Raw genomic sequence first — 16,803 nt, forward strand, 5'->3', positions numbered from 1 at the left:
AGGAAGAAGGAGTATGCTTATCCGATGACGACGAGTGGCCTTCAGATCCGATTCTCTGCTTCTGGAGTCGATGTGATGGTGGAAGATCGTTGGACGGGCGTCTAGAACGGCACGAGATGGCTCCAAGATATTTCTCCAACTGACAGCTCGCCTCCCTTTGGCGAATAATGGTTAAAACCCTTATATAGACTAGGCATCGACCACGGCGACACGGCCGTGCCAAGATGGCACGACCATGTTCATCTCCTTCTCTGGCGGGGCTGCATGGCCGTGCCGATTGCCATGGTCGTGTGGTCTCTGGCTTTTGTTCCCTGAGGCACGACCGTGCAAGGAGGCATGGTCGAGCGTTTTCTTGTCTCGGTTTGGGGTGGCACGACCGTGCAAGGTTGCACGGCTGTGTGTTGCTTTGCCTCTGCCTCGGTCGCATGGCCGTGCAAGGGTGCACGACCATGCACTGCTTCGCCTCTACCTTGGCCGCTCGGCCGTGCAAGGGTGCACGTCCGTGTTCTTTGGCTTGTTTCAGTGCGTAGATAATTGCCATTTTTGCTCCGAAAATCGTTCCTCTCATCATAAAACCAAATAAAGAGCAGATATCCGAACAAAAGAGTATATATGATGAATACAAGATGAAAGAGGCAATCATGCAACAAATACATATGTATAAAGTAGGTGAATGTGCGCTAAAACACGCGTAAATGATCATAATATTTGCGCACATCACACCCCAGACTTGAACCTTTGCTTGTCCTCAAGCAAGACGCTATAAACTAAGCTCATGGACTCCTGCAGTGTTTCATAATCCCTAGTGCATTCGCCTGACTCTATCAACTAGTTTCATTGATAAGCATGACTGTGGAGTAACCTAAGTATGGCCTAAGCGTAAGTCCTTTGTGCTCAGTGCGGTAAGTAGCTCAAACTCTTGAAGTTTCAATTCTCTGTCCTAGTTAAGTCGTCATACAATTGAGTTCCTAATGTTCTAGGTGATAGGCACTTACCTGCCACACACTTGGTTCATTTTCCTTAAATTAAATAAGGTCTCAAAGGGTACTTCTCAGAATCAAGAGAAACACAACATTCATTTTCCTAGTAACCTAACTCGGTCACAAAGGGGTGAATTGTTAGTTTCCACTCACGGCAACTGTTTTTTATCCCTTATTCATTTTTTTTTGAAACACATGCATGATGCATATGTCGGGATTCAGATTTTTCCGAATGAGCTTCCATGATCCGAGGTTGTCCAATAACCAAAATGTAATTAAGGAATCACCATGGGAACAAAAGTACTAAGCAATTTGGATGAATAATAACTATTTCAAAAAGTATTTCTACTATCCAAGATTAAGCAATTAAGTGTAGTGAAAATAAGGTCCTTACGGTTAGGCTAAAAACTTATGTCAGACTCCGTACAAAACTTAGCTTATTTCATGCTACTAAAGATAGAAAAAGGAGATACACTGAACATACTAACACTATCAGATAACCCATGAACTAGGAAATACTAGCAATTTTGCTATCGGACAAGTCGGGAAAAAGGTCGACAGTTGATGTTCTCAAATATGTCTCACAATCAATAGGTAGAAAAAGAAAATGCAAATGAGGTGCTGGCATAAATAGATAAAATGCGAATAACTAAAACTAGACTAATCAAAACAAAACAAATAAAATATGCAAAAGCAAAAGAAAGACTTGACTCAAGTTGTGCAACAACACCCCCCAGACTTAAACTTTTCATCGTCCCGATGAAATCAATACGGTGGAGGGGGTGGAGGAAAAGGAGGTCCCTGATGGGGGACATAGGAAAATTCAGGCATACCAGGAAGATGGCCAAGGTGTTAATGAATGAGAAAGGACATCTACTTGTTGTCTAGTGATATCTATATCATATAAAATGGCTCATTCTTTCCGTCACCTCATAGTCCTGAATGAACCCTGGCACCTGACTATGGCAGGCCCAGGATTGTTCTTTTCCTTCTTGGCATGGTTGCAGGTAACAACGACACGACCCAACTCTTCTTCTTCTTTGGAGTCTTCTGCATGGTCGTGCCAATTGGCACGACCTATTCCTTCCTCTTCTCTGCTCAAGCCACACGGCCGTGTAAAGTCGCACGGCCCGTGGTTTCGGCTTCTCCGCACAGCTCCGCACGGCCGTGTGAGGTCACACGGCCACCTCCTTTAAGTTTGGGATGACTCGTCCTCTGTTGATTTGGCTCCTCTGATTCCTCCACGCCCATGAAACGCTCACGGCTAGCTCGTGGAGATTGTACACATCCTGAAAATGAACATGAAACAAGTAATGCTACTCGACTAAATTTACTTAAAGAAATAAAATGAATGACGGGACATTAAATCAAAATGAAAAATCCTTGGGTTGCCTCCCAAGAAGCGCTTGTTTTAGTTCTTTAGCTCGACCCTATGTCAACTCATTCAGGTGGGCGCGGATCTTTGAAGTATACCCGCGTATCATCTTCCAGCGGCACATCGTGAAGGTACTTTTTTAGACGCTGCCCGTTCACATTAAGCTCTCCTCGTTCCTCATTCCAAATGTCAACAGTTCTGAACAGGTAGACCTTTTTGATTTGGAACGGTCCTGTCCACCTTGATTTTAACTTTCCAGGAAAGACTTTCAATCTTGAGTTAAATAGTAACACTAAGTCCCCTTCTTTGAATTCTCTTCGCATGATATGTTGATCATGCCATCTCTTGGTTCTTTCTTTGTAGGATTTGGCATGTTCGTAGGCATCCATCCTCAACTCATCAAGTTCATTTAATTGGAGTTTCCTTTTGGCACCCGCTAACTTCAAGTCCATATTAAGCTGTTTTATTGCCAAGTAGGCTTTGTGTTCTAAATCCACCGGGAGATGACACAGCTTCCCATACACCAGTCAGAATGGGGTCGTACTAATCGGAGTCTTGAAAGCAGTGCGGTATGCCCATAAAGCATCATCCAGTTTCAATGACCAGTCCTTGCGGGAGCTAGATACTGTCAGATCTCCCAGTTGGAAATCTCAGCCTGTCCATTTGTCTGAGGATGGTAGGGCGTCACAACTTTGTAGCTAACTCCGTATTTCTTTTACAAATTCTCAAACTATTTTTCGATGAAGTGTGAACCCCCATCGCTAATAACTGCCCTAGGCACACCGAATCGTGAAAAAAATTACCTTTTAAAAAAATTTAATTACCGTTCTGGCGTCACTAGCAGGAGAAGCTATGACTTCTACCCATTTAGACACATAATCTACTGCCACTAAAATATAATTATTTCCATATGATGAGGGAAAGGGTCCCATGAAATCTATTCCCCATACATCAAACAATTCCACTTCAAGAATGCAATTCAGTGGCATTTCATTTCTTCTGGTAATGTTTCCGGTCTTTTGACATTGGTCGCAAGACTGCACAAAGTTTTTCGTGTCTTTAAACAGACTTGGCCAAAAGAATCCTGCTTGTAGAATCTTAGCTGTTGTTTTAGATACTCCCAAGTGTCCACTGTAAGGGGACGAATTACAGTGAAATAAAATGTCCTTGATCTCGTCTTCCGGTACACACCTTCGGTAGATTGTATCCCCGCATCTCTTAAAAAGCAGTGGTTCGTCCCATATGTACTGTTTGACGTCTGAGAAAAACTTCTTCTTCTGTTGCCAAGTGAGGTTTGGGGGGAGTACTCCACTTACAAGATAGTTCACCAAATCCGCATACCAAGGATTACTTTCAGAATTTATTGCCAGCAGATGCTCATAAGGGAAAAAGTCATTTATGGGTGGATCAAAATCTACACCTCTTGGTCCATTAGGCCATGCTTGGGATAGATGATCTGCCACAACATTGTCAGCCCCTATCTTGTCTCTGATTTCCAAATTATACTCTTGAAGAAGCAAGATCCACCTAATCAAGCGGGGGTTAGCGTCTTTCTTATTGAGAAGATATCTTATGGCCGCATGATCCGAATACACTATCACTTTCGAACCCACTAGATAGGACCTGAACTTGTCGATTGCAAATACTATGGCTAACAATTCCTTTTTAGTGGTAGAATAATTCATCTGGGTTGCATTCAATGTCTTGCTTGCATAGTGGATTGGGTGAAGAACTTTGTCCTTTCTTTATCCTAGTACTGCACCTACTGTAAAGTCACTGGCGTCGCACATGATTTCGAACGGAAGCTCCCAATCTAGGGCTTGAATTACAGAAGCTGAGATGAGAGCACTCTTGATCTTCCTAAATGCTTCATTATAGTCAGCATCAAGGCAGAATTCAGCGTCTTTGATCAACAAGTTAGCCAGTAGCTTGGAAATTTTTGAAAAATATTTGATGAAACGCCTGTAAAACCCATCACGACCCAGGAAACTCCTAACTCCTTTCACATTAATAGGCGGAGGTAGCTTTTCAATTGTCTCTATCTTGGCTTTATCGACATCGATTTCTCATTCCGAAATCTTATGTCCTTATACAATTCCCTCCTTTACCATGAAATGACATTTCTCCTAGTTTAGAACCAAGTATACGTCTTCACATCTCTGGAGAACTTTTGAAAGATTCAGAAGGTAGGAGTCAAAGTCGTTCCCATAGACCGAGAAATCATCCATGAATACTTCCATGATCTTTTCTGTGAAATCTGAGAATATTACCATCATACATCGCTGAGAATATTACCATCATACATCGCTGAAATGTGGTGTCGTGGATATATTAACCAAATCCGCCCACTTTCTAGCAATCAAGATGACTTATTCAATTGAGCAACTGGCTCAGTTATACGTCAAGGAAATTGTTAGATTACATGGGATGCCTAAGAACATCATTTCTAACAGAGATGGTCGCTTTATTTCACATTTCTGGGAATGTGTTGTAAAGCCCGAAAATTCTCGAAAGTACATTATAAATATCCTAGTATTTTATGGAATTTTTGGATATTTTTCCAGAATTTTCCGAGTAGCGGAAGTAGCAAAAATAATTAGAAAACGAAAAACGGCCTAGGCGGGAATTGAACCCGAGACCTATGGTTTGATGAACAAGGCTAGTAACCAGTGGACCCAGCAGGGCTGTGCTGAAAGAAAGGAGAACCAAATATATTTATATTAGAGTTAGGTTCATTAACCACTTAATATAAATATAAACTTAAGTTGGGTTTGGTTTAAAGATTTGGTTCGGCAACTTCTCCTCAAACCAACCTCACCGAGACCTCTCCCTCTCCCGTTTCTTTCTCTCGGCGCAGCAAACCAAAGCAAGGGAACGCCTAGGGTTCCCTCCCTAGGACCGTAGGAACATCTTCCGGCGATAACTCCAAGACGAAAAGAGTTCTTCTCCGCGAGAGGAACGCAAGGACGTAAGCGGTTCGTCGAACGGAGCAATTTCGGGAAAAACCTAGCGGATAGAATCGTAAGAAAATCTTACGATTGAGGTAAGAAACCCCTCACCTGCAGTATAATTACTTTCGCTTGTTAGTTTTAGCGTTAGTTTAGTAATCCTACAGTTTTCAGATTTAGGGTGTGCGGTTAGTGCACACCAAGCATTCGGTAGAATGCCTAGTCCAGAAGGATGCACCAGTAGGCGTCCTAACAGCATGTAAAATGTATTAGAAATATTTTATTCAATTAATTATCAGATATAACAGCTATATGGATCAGATATCCATTTGGGTGGGCTCCCACAGTAGCCTCTAGGTTCAGATAAACTAGCTCTAGGTTCAGATAACCTAGAACAACAAAGTAAAATAAACCAGTATTCAGTATTTTACTTTTAGTCAGTTGGCTCTGTACTTGGATCAGATATCCATGGGCTGGACTCCCACAGTCGTCCCTAGGTTCAGATAACCTAGTAACCCTATTGGATTCGGAACTTGCAATCCCGGGTCTTGTAGGGACGCGCGCACAGTAAGTACAGTTGCCAGGGCCCCAGCAGCATGTTTAGTATTTTCATCTATTATTATATATAGTTTTCCAAATATACAATCAGTGATGGAAATACTAACACAGTTTTAGTTTCAGTTATTACCTCAGTTAAGCTTCTTGATTTGAGTTCATGACCAGCTAGATGCATATGCTTAGTTTCAGTAATTGTTTGTATGCCATGATCAGTTCAGTACATGTTTGTATGCCATGCCATATTGCCATGCTCAGTTCAGCTTTCAAATAGCATGATTTTAAAACATATTTGCATCGTATGCATGATTTAGTGAGGTAGATGGTTTCTTACTAAGCTTTGTGGCTTACAGATACTATGTTCCTTATACTGCAGATACAGGTAAAAGGAAAATGGACTAGCAGTGGAGGCTGGAGGTCAATGCGAAGATGGTGTGTGTGTGGAACTGGAATAAAAGGTCTTAGGGATCTAACAAACTTAAATTATGCAATAGAACTTTTAGTATTTTTAATTTCATGCACTTTTAGTGGTGTAATGCCATGAATCAGCAAACTATGCATTATGTTAAGTTTATATTGCTAGTTTTATGTCTTTAGAGTGTTTTCATGTAGTGTGAAATCCATATGTGAGATTTTGGCACACCCAAGTGCTGAAATCAGAGTTCTGATTGCGAAATCAGAAACTTGGATCGATCCATGGATCGATCCGAGGCTCCTGGATCGATTAATGGATCGATTGAGAAGTGTACACGCGAACAGAAGGGTCCTGGATCGATCACCCGATCGATCCAGCAAATTCTGTCGCGAACAGTAGGACTCTGAATCGATCACTGGATCGATTGAGTCAAGTTGGATCGATCGCTGGATCGATCCAATTAAATGCCCGTGCACAGAAGCACGCGGGATCGATCGCTGGATCGATCCAATTAAATGCCCGTGCACAGAAGCACGCGGGATCGATCGCTGGATCGATCCAATTAAATGCCCGTGCACAGAAGCACGCGGGATCGATCGCTGGATCGATCAGTGAACCTGGATCGATCAGCCGATCGATCCAGATTATCACCCAAACACAGTAGCAGGCTGGATCGATCCATGGATCGATCCATCAGTGAGAAATCGACCCAGTTCAGTCTGGATCGATTGGAAAGTTCAGTTTTGACCAAGAAACTTGGCAGATCAGCTTCTAGTCCATAGGGGATGTAGGATATATCTGGTATCCCTTAGATTACATTCTTCAGTACACGTAGAACCCAGAGTGGTTATCAGTTAGCAACAAAAGTTTAAATTAGATCAGTTTTCCGCATAGTTAGCTCAGTACAACTGTAGCGATCAGCCTCACAGCTTAGTAGTAGAAGGCGGGTCGTTACAGAGTGGTATCAGAGCAGTGTTCCAGACTTCCTACACACACATCAGCATTGTGCCTACGGCTTCCAAGTAAGAACCTCTCTCACTCAGTCTTGTTTCAGCTTTCATATCAGTAATATGTGCTTTCATGTTTGCTCTCGTGTTTGTAGTTAATTAATGCATGTTACAGTGACAGTATTTAACATGTTACCAGTAGTTAACTATAACATGATAGCCTAGTTATATATATGTGTTCTCTACTATTTAGAAAATGGTACGAGGACGTCCAGCTAAGAAAGCATCAGCGGCTGAGCCCCAGACCTTACAGCACTAGTGGCTCAGCTACAGCAGCAGTTAGCTGAACAGCAGCAAGAGATAGCCTCCTTAAAGGCTAACCAGCAGACTACTCCCCCAGTCACTCCAGTACCGAACCTCACGACTCCAGTAATTATAGATGTTCCACCAGTACAGCCTATAGCACCAGCATCAGCATCAAGAGTCCCAGCAGCTGAGCCAAGGAAGGAAGCCTACCTAATCCAGTGGCAGAGAGTTAAGCCCGAGAATTTCTCAGGCACTGGCGAACCATGGGATGCACAAGCATGGTTCAAAACACTGGAGAGGATAATGGAGCTTCTGGACTGGCCGGAGCAGGAGAAGGTGAAATGTGCTTCCTTCTGCCTGACAGGGGACGCTAGTATGTGGTGGGAGAGAGTCAGAGCGAAGCGCCCAATGAATCAGATGTCATGGGTTGACTTCGAGAAGGAATTCTTCGAGGAGTTCTTTCACATGCGGGTTACAGACCGCCGCTACGACGAGTTCCTTGAATTTCGCCAGGGCAACCTTTCAGTGGAGGAAGCCGTGAAGAAATTCAACAGGTTGGCTCGTTTATGCCCAGAGCTAGTCAGCACAGAGAAGGAACGAATCAGGTTGATGCTGAAGATGCTCAGACCAGAAATAGCAATGAATGTGGCTGGTGGCGTTCATAGGCCACAAACCACAGAGGAGCTGGTGAGTAGTGCTTTGACCACCGAGCATTATCAGCACAGCATCACCCAGCAGAAGCAGGTTTCCATCGAGCCCAAGGGACAGACTGGCTCTGGTACTCAGCAGAAACCACAGGGACATAGCTCCAACTGGAAAGGGAAACGCAAGGCAAGCAGTGACCCAAAAGGAGGGCCAGCTGGGAAACATTTCAGAAATCCCAAGTGTGCTACTTGTGGGAAACATCATCCAGGAGTTTGCTGCAAGGGTACGCGAGGTTGTTTTGAATGTGGACAGGAAGGGCACATGGCTAAGCAGTGCCCGAACAAGCACACACAGTATGGAGCTCAGCCAGCGCAGCTACACTAGATGTATGCTGTCTTAGATGGTCCACAGATCAGTCAGGGCAGATTAGAAGCCCCCACAGCTACCACAAATGCCAGAATTTTCTCACTGACCAGAGAGGACGTAGCAAATGCCTCGACAGTTGTCACAGGTCAGATCAATATTTCCCAGCATGATACAACTGTCTTATTCGATACTGGGGCAACCCACTCTTATGTTTCCAGGGCATTTGCCGAGAAATTAGCAACACCTTCAGAGTTGTTCAATAGTCAGTTTCTGACAACACTACCCTCGGGAGACATCATGGCATCTACGCACTGGCTCAGAGCAGTGCCAGTCATAATAGCAAACAGAGAACTTTCTGGTGATCTGATAGTGCTAGAGATGACTGACTATGATGTCATCCTTGGAATGGATTTTCTGATCAGATACGGCGCTTCAATAGAGTGCCGTAAACAGAAGGTCATATTCCAACCTGAAGCAGGAGTGCAGTTTGAGTACATGGGAGAACCAAAGAGAAAAGCCAGGAAGTTTCTCTCAGCGTTAAAAGCACAGCAGCTATTGGATACAGGATGCATGGGATTTTTAGCAAATGTAGTCAACACCAGCCAGGACAAGAACCAACAGCTATCAGAGGTTCGAGTCGTTTGTGACTACCCAGCAGTCTTCCCTGAAGAGCTACCAGGCTTAGCACCAGACAGGGAGATTGAATTTGAGATAGAGCTCATTCCCGGCACAAATCCAATCTCCAAGGCACCATACCGCATGGCTCCAGCAGAGCTGAAGGAACTTCAGGAGCAATTACAGGAGCTTCTTGACAAGGGTTTTATACGCCCTAGTCACTCACCATGGGGAGCACCTGTGTTGTTCGTGAAGAAGAAGGATGGAAACATGCGACTATGCGTAGACTACCGTGCCTTGAACCAGGTCACAATTAAAAATAGGTACCCTCTTCCCAGGATAGATGACCTGTTTGATCAGCTAAAGGGAGCTACAGTGTTCTCTAAAATTGACCTCAGATCAGGATATCACCAGGTTAGAGTCAAGAAAGATGATATCCCTAAAACGGCTTTCAGAACCAGATACGGACATTACGAGTTCGTAGTCATGCATTTCGGCATGACAAATGCTCCAGCTACTTTCATGGACCTCATGAACAGAGTATTCAGAGAATACTTAGACAAGTTTGTCATCGTGTTCATTGATGACATTCTTATCTATTCAGGTACTCAGGAGGACCACGCAGAGCATTTGAAAACAGTTTTGCAGATCCTTCAGCAAAACCAGCTGTACACCAAATTCACGAAATGTGAATTTTGGCTAGACCAGGTAGCTTTCCTAGGTCACATCATCTCCAAGGATGGTGTTATGGTAGATCCCAGCAAGATAGAAGCAGTAAGTAACTGGAAGAGACCCAGGAACGCCAGTGAAATCAGAAGCTTTCTGGGATTAGCAGGCTACTACAGGAAATTTGTAGAGGACTTCTCCAGGATAGCCTCCCCACTGACAGCTCTCACCAGAAAGAACAGAAAGTTTCAGTGGACGGAAGATTGCGAGAACAGTTTCAGCGAGATAAAACGAAGATTGACCAGTGCGCCTATTCTGACCCTACCAGAGAACGCAGATAGCTTTGATATATATAGTGATGCCTCAAAGTTGGGACTAGGAGAAGTGCTGATGCAAAACGGCAAGGTGATCGCCTATGCCTCTAGACAACATAAGGATTATGAGAAGAACTACCCTACTCATGACCTTGAGCTTGCAGCAGTAGTGTTCGCCCTCAAAATTTGGAGACATTACTTATATGGAGCTCAGTGCAGAGTATATACAGATCATCAGAGTCTGAAATACTTCTTCACTCAGAAGGATTTGAACATGCGACAGCGCAGATGGCTTGAGCTGGTCAAGGACTACGACGTAGACATCCTCTACCACCCAGGGAAAGCCAATAAGGTAGCTGATGCACTTAGCAGAAAATCCAGTGCTACCTTATTATCGCTTACAGCCATGTCACCGCCCTTACAGAAGGAGATCGTAGATTTCGGTCTCGAATTTATCATGGGACAGCTCTCTACTATGACCTTAGAGTCTACCTTGCTTAGTGACATTCAGTCAGCTCAGGAACAGGACTCTGAAATCCAGAAAATCAAGCAAGGGCTAGCAGAATCAGAAAGTAGAGATTTCAGAGTGTCCGACAGCGGGGCATTGTATTTTGGCGACAGACTCTGTGTTCCAGATCAGGAGGAGCTACGGAGACAGATTTTAGATGAGGCTCACAAGACCCCCTATGCGATGCATCCAGGTTCGACCAAAATGTATCAAGACGTGAAGAAACATTTTTGGTGGGCCGGGATGAAGCGAGACATCGCTAAGTATGTTAGCATCTGCCTCACCTGTCAGAGGGTCAAGGCAGAACATCAGCGACCGGGAGGAGTCTTGCAGCCTATCCAGATTCCAGAATGGAAGTGGGAGGATATCTCTATGGATTTCATAGTGGGACTGCCCAGGACCACGAATGGGTTTGATGCCATCTGGGTAATAGTCGACAGGTTGACTAAATCAGCCCACTTCTTAGCTATCAAGATATCCTACTCCATGGAGAAGCTAGCTCAGTTGTATCTCCAGGAGATCATCAGATTACATGGAGTTCCACGAACCATCATTTCAGACAGAGATAGCAGATTCACATCACACTTCTGGGAGTGTGTACAGTCAGCATTGGGCACGAAGCTAAAGTTCAGCACAGCCTTCCATCCTTAGACCGATGGACAGACGGAGCGAGTAAATCAGGTACTCAAAGATATGCTCCGAGCTTGTGCCCTAGACTTTAAGGGAAGTTGGTGCAAATATCTGAGTCTAGCAGAATTTGCATATAACAACAGTTATCAGGCCACTATCGGCATGGCACCTTATGAGGCACTCTATGGGCGGAGGTGCAGATCACCAATTTGCTGGTATGAGAGTGGTGAATGAAGGAACTAGAGCTTGAGACGGATCTAGTAGCGAGATACCACAATGACCATACAAAGCAGATTCGCGAGGATAGAGACAAAGACAGAGTCAAGAGCTATCGATACACGCAGAACCCTAGAGTTTTCTGGGGATCTGCCTCGAGTAGCTCCCATGAAGGAGTCATGCGTTTTGGGAAGAAGGGCAAGCTAGCTCCCGGATATGTGGGACCATACCTTATCACGAAGAGAGTGGGCAAGGTAGCATATGAGCTAGAACTGCCTCAGGAGATGTCAGCTGTCCACAACGTATTTCATGTCTCCATGCTGAAGAAGCATATTCCAGACGCCACCCAGGTGATTGAGCCCCAGACGGTACAGGTCCGTAATGATCTCAGCTATGACAGTCGGCCTATTCAGATAATAGACCGAGCAGTGAAAAATTACGGAACAAGGAAGTACCATTAGTCAAAGTCAGCTGGCAAAATCACACAGCAGCAGAGGCGACGTGGGAGACAGAGGCCAGCATGAGACAGAAGTACCCAGAATTGTTTTAAGTTCGGGGACGAAGTTTTTATAAGGTATGGGGGATTGTAAAGCCCGAAAATTCTCGAAACTACATTATAAATATCCTAGTATTTTATGGAATTTTTGGATATTTTTCCGGAATTTTCCGAGTAGCGGAAGTAGCAAAAATAATTAGAAAACGAAAAACGGCCTAGGCGGGAATTGAACCCGAGACCTATGGTTTGATGAACAAGGCTAGTAACCAGTGGACCCAGCAGGGCTGTGCTGAAAGAAAGGAGAACCAAATATATTTATATTAGAGTTAGGTTCATTAACCACTTAATATAAATATAAACTTAAGTTGGGTTTGGTTTAAAGATTTGGTTCGGCAACTTCTCCTCAAACCAACCTCACCGAGACCTCTCCCTCTCCCGTTTCTTTCTCTCGGCGCAGCAAACCAAAGCAAGGGAACGCCTAGGGTTCCCTCCCTAGGACCGTAGGAACATCTTCCGGCGATAACTCCAAGACGAAAAGAGTTCTTCTCCGCGAGAGGAACGCAAGGACGTAAGCGGTTCGTCGAACGGAGCAATTTCGGGAAAAACCTAGCGGATAGAATCGTAAGAAAACCTTACGATTGAGGTAAGAAACCCCTCACCTGCAGTATAATTGCATTCGCTTGTTAGTTTTAGCATTAGTTTAGTAATCCTACAGTTTTCAGATTTAGGGTGTGCGGTTAGTGCACACCAAGCATTCGGTAGAATGCCTAGTCCAGAAGGATGCACCAGTAAGCGTCCTAATAGCATGTAAAATGTATTAGAAACATTTTATTCAATTAATTATCAGATATAACAGCTATATGGATCAGATATCCATTTGGGTGGGCTCCCACAGTAGCCTCTAGGTTCAGATAACCTAGCTCTAGGTTCAGATAACCTAGAACAGCAAAGTAAAATAAACCAGTATTCAGTATTTTACTTTTAGTCAGTTGGCTCTGTACTTGGATCAGATATCCATGGGCTGGACTCCCACAGTCGTCCCTAGGTTCAGATAACCTAGTAACCCTATTGGATTCGGAACTTACAATCCCGGGTCTTGTAGGGACGCGCGCACAGTAAGTACAGTTGCCAGGGCCCCAGCAGCATGTTTAGTATTTTCATCTATTATTATATATAGTTTTCCAAATATACAATCAGTGATGGAAATACTAACACAGTTTCAGTTTCAGTTATTACCTCAGTTAAGCTTCATGATTTGAGTTCATGACCAGCTAGATGCATATGCTTAGTTTCAGTAATTGTTTGTATGCCATGATCAGTTCAGTACATGTTTGTATGCCATGCCATATTGCCATGCTCAGTTCAGCTTTCAAATAGCATGATTTTAAAACATATTTGCATTGTATGCATGATTTAGTGAGGTAGATGGTTTCTTACTAAGCTTTGTGGCTTACAGATACTATGTTCCTTATACTGCAGATAAAGGAAAAGGAAAAGTGGTGGCAGGAACTGGAATCAAAGGTCTTTAGGGGATTTAGCACTTACTTTAGCAAGCTTTATCTATGGAACTTTTAGTATTTTTAATTTCATGCAGTTTTAGTTGTGTAATGCCATGAATCAGCAAACTATGCATTATGTTAAGTTTAGATTACTAGTTTTATGTCTTTAGAGTGTTTCCATGTAGTATAGAACTTATATGTGTGATTTTGGCACACCCAGGTGCTGAAATCAGAGTTCTGATTCGAAATCAGAAACTTGGATCGATCCATGGATCGATCCGAGGCTCCTGGATCGATCAATGGATCGATTGAGAAGTGTACACGTGAACAGAAGGGTCCTGGATCGATCACCCGATCGATCCAGCAAATTCTGTCGCGAACAGTAGGACTCTGAATCGATCACTGGATCGATTGAGTCAAGTTGGATCGATCGCTGGATCGATCCAATTAAATGCCCATGCACAGAAGCACGCGGGATCGATCGCTGGATCGATCCAATTAAATGCCCGTGCACAGAAGCACGCGGGATCGATCGCTGGATCGATCAGTGAACCTGGATCGATCAGCCGATCGATCCAGATTATCACCCAAACACAGTAGCAGGCTGGATCGATCCATGGATCGATCCATCAGTGAGAAATCGACCCAGTTCAGTCTGGATCGATTGGAAAGTTCAGTTTCAACCAAGAAACTTGGCAGATCAGCTTTTAGTCCATAGGGGATGTAGGATATATCTGGTATCCCTTAGATTACATTCTTCAGTACACGTAGAACCCAGAGTGGTTATCAGTTAGCAACAAAAGTTTAAATTAGATCAGTTTTCCGCATAGTTAGCTCAGTACAACTGTAGCAATCAGCCTCACAGCTTAGTAGTAGAAGGCGGGTCGTTACATGTGTTCAGAAGGCTCTTGGTACAAAGCTGTTGTTCAGTACTTCCTTCCACCCTCAGACCGATGGACATACAGAAAGGGTGAACCAAGTACTAGAAGACATGTTACGGGCTTGCGCCTTAGACTTCAAAGGGAGTTGGTGCCGATATTTATGCTTAGCAGAATTTGCCTACAACAACAGTCACCAGGCTACTATTGGAAAGGCGCCCTACGAGGCTCTATACGGGAGGAAATGTAGATCTCCTATATGTTGGTACGAAGGGGGTGAAAAGAAAGAAATGGGCTTCCAAACGGAATTCATCGATAACACCACCCGTGCTATACAGAACATCCGCCAAAGAATAGAAATTGCGCAGAGCCGACAGAAGAATTACGCGGATAAGCGACGAAGACCATTGGAATTCAGTATCGGGGACTCAGTATTCCTCAAGGTGGCGCCTATGAAAGGAGTAATGAGGTTTGGTAAAAAGGGAAAGTTAAGCCCGCGCTATGTGGGACCATATCAAGTTCTGAAAAGAGTTGGCAAGGTCTATGGGTGATGGTAATATTCTCAGATTTCAGCGATGTATCGGCACCAGCTCCCTTTAAAGTCTAAGGCGCAAACCCGTAATATGTCTTCTAGTACTTGGTTCACCCTTTCTGGTTGTCCGTCGGACTGAGGGTGGAAGGCAGTACTGAACAATAGCTTTGTACCAAGAGCCTTCTGAACACATTCCCAAAAATGTAAAATAAAGCGACCATCTCTGTCAGAAATGATGGTCTTAGGAATCCCATGTAATCTAACAATTTCCTTGACATATAACTGAGCCAGTTGCTCAATTGAATAAGTCATCTTGATTGCTAGAAAGTGGGCAGATTTGCCGGATCAGACGGTAATATTTTGGAATGCCGCCTTAGACACCACATTTTAGCGATGTATGATGGTAATATTCTCAGCGATGTATGATGGTAATATTCTCAGATTTCACAGAAAAGATCATGGAAGTATTCATGGATGATTTCTCAGTCTATGGGGACGACTTTGCCTCCTACCTTCTGAATCTTTTAAAAGTTCTCCAGAGATGTGAAGACGTAAACTTGGTTCTAAACTAGGAGAAATGTCATTTCATGGTAAAGGAGGGAATTGTATTAGGACATAAGATTTCGGAATGAGAAATCGATGTCGATAAAGCCAAGATAGAGATAATTGAAAAGCTACCTCCGCCTATTAATGTGAAAGGAGTTAGGAGTTTCCCGGGTCATGCTGGGTTTTACAGGCGTTTCATCAAATATTTTTCAAAAATTTCCAAGCTACTGGCTAACTTGTTGATCAAAGACGATGAATTCTGCCTTGATGCTGACTGTAATGAAGCATTTAGGAAGATCAAGAGTGCTCTCATCTCAGCTCCTGTAATTCAAGCCCCAGATTGGGAGCTTCCGTTCGAAATCATGTGCGACGCCAGTGACTTTACAGTAGGCATAGTACTAGGATAAAGAAAGGACAAAGTTCTTCACCCAATCCACTATGCAAGCAAGACATTGAATGCAACCCAGATGAATTATTCTACCACTAAAAAGGAATTGTTAGCCATAATATTTGCAATCGACAAGTTCAGGTCCTATCTAGTGGGTTCGAAAGTGATAGTGTATTCGGATCATGCGGCCATAAGATATCTTCTCAATAAGAAAGATGCTAACCCCCGCTTGATTAGGTGGATCTTGCTTCTTCAGGAGTATAATTTGGAAATCAGAGACAAGAAAGGGGCTGAGAATGTTGTGGCAGATCATCTATCCCGAGCATGGCCTAATGGACCAAGAGGTGTAGATTTTGATCCACCCATAAATGACTTTTTCCCTGATGAGCATCTGCTGGCAATATATTCTGAAAGTAATCCTTGGTATGCGGATTTGGTGAACTATCTTGCAAGTGGAGTACTCCCCCCAAACCTCACTTGGCAATAGAAGAAGAAGTTTTTCCCAGACGTCAAACAGTACATATGGGACGAACCACTGCTTTTTAAGAGATGCGGGAATACAATCTACTGAAGGTGTGTACCGGAAGAAGAGATCAAGGACATTTTATTTCACTGTAATTCGTCCCCTTACAGTGGACACTTGGGAGTATCAAAAACAACAGCTAAGATTCTACAAGCAGGATTCTTTTGGCCAAGTTTGTTTAGAGACACGAAAAACTTTGTGCAGTATTGCGACCAATGTCAAAAGACCGGAAACATTACCAGAAGAAATGAAATGCCACTGAATTGCATTCTTGAAGTGGAATTGTTTGATGTATGGGGAATAGATTTCATGGGACCCTTTCCCTCATCATATGGAAATAATTATATTTTAGTGGCAGTAGATTATGTGTCTAAATGGGTAGAAGCCATAGCTTCTCCTGCTAGTGACGCCAGAACGGTAATTAAATTGTTTTAAAAGGTAATTTTTTCACGATT

Source organism: Zingiber officinale, chromosome 10A (genome assembly GCF_018446385.1).
Source record: "Zingiber officinale cultivar Zhangliang chromosome 10A, Zo_v1.1, whole genome shotgun sequence".
In the NCBI taxonomy this organism is placed as follows: Eukaryota; Viridiplantae; Streptophyta; class Magnoliopsida; order Zingiberales; family Zingiberaceae; genus Zingiber; species Zingiber officinale.